Here is a 6,000-nt window from a genome sequence, read left to right on the forward strand (position 1 = left end):
TCTTCGATGTCGACACCAACACCATTGTTTCTACGCTCGAGTTGCCCCCTTTAGAAGCCTGGAACAGGCGGTTCCATTCCAAGGGGAATATGTTGGCTGTAGCTGGAGTGGGTAGCACCTCTGTGAAGTTGTGGGATACTACTTCATGGCGAACAGATGTTTCCCTTGAAGTTCCTAAAGGAGAGGGTACTAACACAAAATCATCAGAAAAAGTTGGAGGGAAATTTGTTCTAGCTGTTGCATGGAGTCGAGATGGAAGTTGTCTTGCATATTGTTATTGCATATTCAACCTGGAGCCGAGAAGAAGGTTTTGAAATTCTTGTCAGCAGCCTCAACATATGTTCAATTAAGGATAGCTGATCCACATGCTTAGCAAGGGTTGCGCAGATTCCACGATAATTGAAACCCAAAGGCAATACTTATTTTCTTAGGGTAACTTCTTACGTGTGGATAACTTAAAATTTATTTCTGAAGTGGCTTCAAAGAGCATTCAAGGCTTACAATTGCCTTTTGATAGTGTTAGATAGCTATGTTACCGGCAACGAGAAATAGGCAAAGGAATGGGAAATCTTCATACATATTGGGCGTTTCCACTTCCATGCATGAGCTTTGATCATGACACTATATCCATTGCATACGTATATATCTCTATACTTACAATTTCTGCTCCATAATTTCTAAATTCCTGAATAAATTGCACATCTCGACCACTTGGGTAAACTCCAACATGATAAACATTTGCATTCCTGGCTATCGCACGAAGCCTCAATTTCTGGACATGTCAAAGTTTCACATTCATATCGGCAACACAGTCCACAACGCTAATAGGATTATTTCTCTTATCGAAAGACACAAGATCTAAGCTCTAACACCTAGGGTTTGATCACTATCACATTTCACATTGAGCTTAAACTCCACCAAACAATAATGGCACTCAGAATCGCCATTACAACTGTCGCAATCAAGGGAGAATCACATTTCCAAGTACCCCAGCTTCCTTCTCCACTCTGCAGCAGCGTCTTCACTAGAAAGTGCAATGACATCGTGTCAACTACCTCGTCTAGAAGGGATAGAAGTGATGGCACGAATCCATCTAACCTACAGCGACAATATTCCAATTTGATGATTGCAAGCATATTTTGTGGCACGATTTGAGCACTTGATGAGTTGATGATTGCATTCAGATTTTGTGAAGCTATGAATTAGAGAAGATATCGATTCAAATAGGAGGTCGACACAGAAAAAGGAATCTCCAGAAAGGAATGCCAGGTAAGTGATCTGTGTTTTTAATATTTTTCCCAAAATAACGAACCTAGTTTCTCCATAAAACCAATGAGAATTGCACGTTGCTTGTATGGCTTGGACGATGGTGTCGACGACAATAAGAGTGTTAATTCTCATGGCACACCCAAGGTCTGCAACGCAAAAGACCCCATCTCCTCCTTTCAGGTTTTCAAAGCTTATACATTGACAGATTTCATGCTCCAGAATAGGCTTTATCACTTGTATCACTTTCAACTGCAACGGTGTCTCCAAATATTAATAAAATGGATGAAACCAACTACAATACTCTGAGAAGGGATTGAAGTGGGGATCCATCTTATATAAGTTTCGAGAACCGATCATGATTATGATTCAAGGAGAGATAGTTAATTGAACAAAAAAAATTGAAATGAGATAACTAGTTGAAATAGGTACCCGGCTAAATAAAGAAACGCGAGCATAACTTGTATCTCCATCTCCGCCCTTCATGCCGACCACATTCTCCAGTGATTTCACTCCCTCCATTGCAAATATTGAATTGGCTTTCTAGCTTTCATACAAATGTAGAGCACATTCAAATATTTCTCTCTCTCGGTGAGGAGGAGTTCAGGTGATGCTATGAAACTTGATGTAATGCGGTTTATTTATAGCAGCGACAATCAAAATATAATTAAAACTTGACAACTCAATACTTCAATGCCGTGTGAGCGTCTAATCCTGTTTTTCAACTCATTCCTCTGTTTTCCATACACTTCCTGAAATTTTGAAATTTTAGTCGACATAATGTGAAATCAACTCGAAAATAGTAAGCAGGGAGAAAGAACCAATGACTGGGGTTTTATGGAGTGTTTACATAATGGCATTTTTGGAGAACACTGAATGGCCACAACTGTCTCTCTGCATTAATTAAAAACCGTTTTTTTTCACACACAATTTGCCAAATAAGGATCCAGAGAACCCCACATATCTCCCAATTAGTTACGAATTGGAGCAAATCATTTTTGGGTTTTATAGTTGCCCCTGTTTTGAGAAAAACCCACATTTTATTTTTTAGAAATTCTTTTTTATTTGGCTAGAAAACGAGTTTTAAAATGATGTGTCAAAATTGCTACGCGTTTCTAGCAAACTACTATGATGAAAAACGTTTTCCATCTTGAACTAGTAGCCAAATAATCTTTTCCAGTCACCCGAGGTGAGTGGGTTCGTTGCGTCCTTTTCTCAACTGCAACATACCTGCAATCAAAAAAATTCAAATTTGCCCATGCTGAATAAAATCTACGCATAGAAAAATGAGCTTATGTGGCCATCATTATGGAGCAGCATTTTTCGCAGCTAAAAAATCAGCAAAATCGTAATTCTTTGATCATGTGTGATTTATTTCTATAGCTAAGGGCTATTACGACTTCCTTCCTTCCTTTTAGCCTTCCTCCACTCCATGTCTTAAGAGTCCTCTATGGGGGTATCGACCCACCATACATTTGCTAATCAAGATATGCAATTACAAAGAGCAGACATCTATTAAAATGAATTCAGGTTGATTTTATTTCCAAGATTGATAAATAAAGTTATGCATTGACCTTTGTGAGATTTTATTAATTAAAAAATGCGCTAGGCATCTTTTAAAAATTATAGAACACTTGGAAGCAAATTAGGAGGATTCATTTATCGAACATTTGGAGGATTATCTTGTTTTGGCAATAAAATTTGAAATTATTCATGTTGTATGCTTTTATGTAACGTACTAATCTGCAGGGCACAACAAATCTATAATGCCAAGCTTTTACATGCATATTCTATGAGTCATCGGACACAAACAGAGAGTTGATTTACATATCATGGTTATTTTTATTAAAAATAAATTGTTATTAACATCATGAACTGGACTAAAATTATGCTTTTGATATTCCTTAATCTGTTTCATTTTGGCATACAATTTTTGCGTAAGAATCAGGAAGGGAATGGCCATCTCTTCTTGAACAAACTTATGTTCTTTATGCCAAGTTTTTTGTAGCAGGTTTCATATGATCAACTGATCATTAAGGAGATTAAATTGTGACGACAATTGGTCTTCAAAAGACTATTTTCATGAGAAATTCTAAAGAACAAGACCATGATCATAAGAACGACATTTCTAGAAAATTACAAGTTCTTGTAACTTCCTGTAAGGGTTTAATGGTTTGATATGTTGCATGATAGATTAGCAAATTCAAAGACTTGGGGGTTGTTCCTAAATGTACAAGGATGGTGAAATACCTATCCACACTTGAATTCGACATCTACAAGTGGCTGGTCAATGCTGGTCAAACTCAGTTATTTTAGTAGAAAGTCCAGATTAAGGAGCAGATTTGCTATTTTTGAGATTTTGCATGCCATAATTCACTTTTTCCCAGCAAGATTCATTATCCATTTCTCATTATCCACATACGCTTTGTTACATTTTCTTCAATCCTAACCCACCAATAAAAGCAATGAAGCTCATTTACAAGCTTTTTGTTCCACTTAACATATTCATTGTGAGTTTCTTTTTTCCTACCCTTGCAAATAAAACCTTGCTTCCATACACCATTGAGTCCATAGTCCTCGAGTCTAAATATTTTTCTAAAAACACCTTGAAGCTTGCATGCCTTAAGGGTAAGCTATCATGACGATAAACAAAGGGAACACATCAATCTCCCTTGTTCATCGGTTCTTCTAAGTATTCAACAACAACAAATTCATTCCTACTTAGAAAGATGTGTTAGGGGCATCTTTACTCTCATCCACACCAAAGATGGGAGCTCTCGTGTAGACTAGTGCAATCCATTAATGGTCACTAAGTTAACAATTTCTTGTTATGTTTGACACCGAAACATTTATTCACATGACAAGAATTGTGCCAACGAGGGTTGAAGACTTGAAGATCCATCATTTTGTAGCAGAGGAAGCATATTTACAAACATTACTTTTCAGTTTTTGATGTAAATGACTTGAGGACAAGTCAATAAATAAGGCTTGGGGAAAGTGTAAATTCTAAATTTTGTATACCTTCCAAGCCTTATACATTTTCAGTAGCAGATTCCAAACATTCAACAGAAGGTCCAGCAGCAAATTTAGCAGCAGATGCAGCAACAATAAAAGATTCACTTTTCCGACTTCATCCACAATTTTCACATCCAAGTGAAGAAGACTATGATCAAAATTTTGCAGCGACACATGCACAACTCTCATCCATTTTTGAAAGGGTAAGTTGAGGTATGATATTTTCTTACTTTTTACCATTTAATTCCTTGAAAGCTAGAATGACAATTTTTTGAAAAACTTCCTTTCCTCATTTTGCCAAAACCATCAGTTTTGGCGAGGGATACATTTACATTCATACTTTGTCACATTCATATTTTTCCATATTCATATATCACATTCTAAAACCCACATACCTTCAAAATATATTCACCATTACATGAGCATATAAATGGCTTTATAAAAAGTACTTAAAAGCTAATTAGATGCAACACAATCATGATTGTTACACAAGAACCAATCATGATGCATTCCAACAAAAATACTTTGCAATAAAAATAAAATTATAATTATGCAAAGTTCATACATTAAAATTGAAGGCAACAAACAAAATATGGTTGAAACACAAGAACCAACCAAGTTGCAATTCATCAAAAACACGTTGCAAAAGTTAAGTAAATGATATCATGCAAAGTTTAAGGCAAGGCTCAAGTATCAAAAAGTAATGTAATAGATTGCATGAGGACATGCAATACCTTCAGTTTGGGGGTATGTTGGGCCTAAGAATTATCCTTAAAATACATCCACTTTCACTCCATTCACACATTTTCTCACCTCTATTCCACCACCATGTCAGCACATCAACTTCACTTTCATCATTAAATGGGCTACCATTGTGTTTTTTAAAACACTACTAATTCTTAGTATTTTTAAGTGAATTTGTGGATAAATTTAGAAAATAATGTCCATATACTTATACCTAACAATTAGAATGAGTTTGTTGACATGTGTAGGTACAAAGGAAGCTTCCAAGGCATCTGTATGTGGCACTCTATGTTCAAATTCGAATTTGAGGAGATCATGGACCTCATGGAGAAGATCATGGACCTCATGGAGGAGATCATGGAGGATAGGGTTATGTGTCACCATTGGTTGAGAAATATGTGGATCAAAGGAGGGAATAGTGGGTCTACATTTATGAGTTTGTTATCATAGCTTTTGTATAAATAGGAGTGTTATCTCCTTCATTTGTAATCTTCATTTTTTTGTAATCTTAATTTTTAGAATCTTAGAACCTAGTAGAATTTAGAATAGTTTTGGTTTGGATCATATGAGCTTATAGCCATTGTACTTTGAAAATTATGATGAATAAAATGGAGCTTCTTTGATCCTCTACATTTGACTTCTCTTTTGGTGTGCTTGTGAATCCTTGGAAGGATCCCCATTGCCTAGCAAGTACACTTTTGTTTTGGTAAGCTTTTATTTTATGTTTGTGAATTTCATTAGATTAAATTATTAGGTTCATATGTTTGAAATATTAATGAATGACCTTTCATAAGAAAGTATTAATGTTTCCTTCAATGAATCTGATTTGTTATTTAATGTTTGATTTCATTAGTTTAAGTTTTTTATTTATATGCTTGAGATATAAACGAATAGTCTCTTGTAAGAGAGCTTTAATATTTCATGTAATCAATCAGAATTATGTTTAAGAGCTTTAATTTCATTAGTTTAAATAGT

The sequence above is a fragment of the Pinus tabuliformis genome, chromosome 9, assembly GCF_031772625.1.
Source record: "Pinus tabuliformis cultivar Carrire ecotype Pingquan chromosome 9, CPIR1, whole genome shotgun sequence".
Classification (NCBI taxonomy): domain Eukaryota; kingdom Viridiplantae; phylum Streptophyta; class Pinopsida; order Pinales; family Pinaceae; genus Pinus; species Pinus tabuliformis.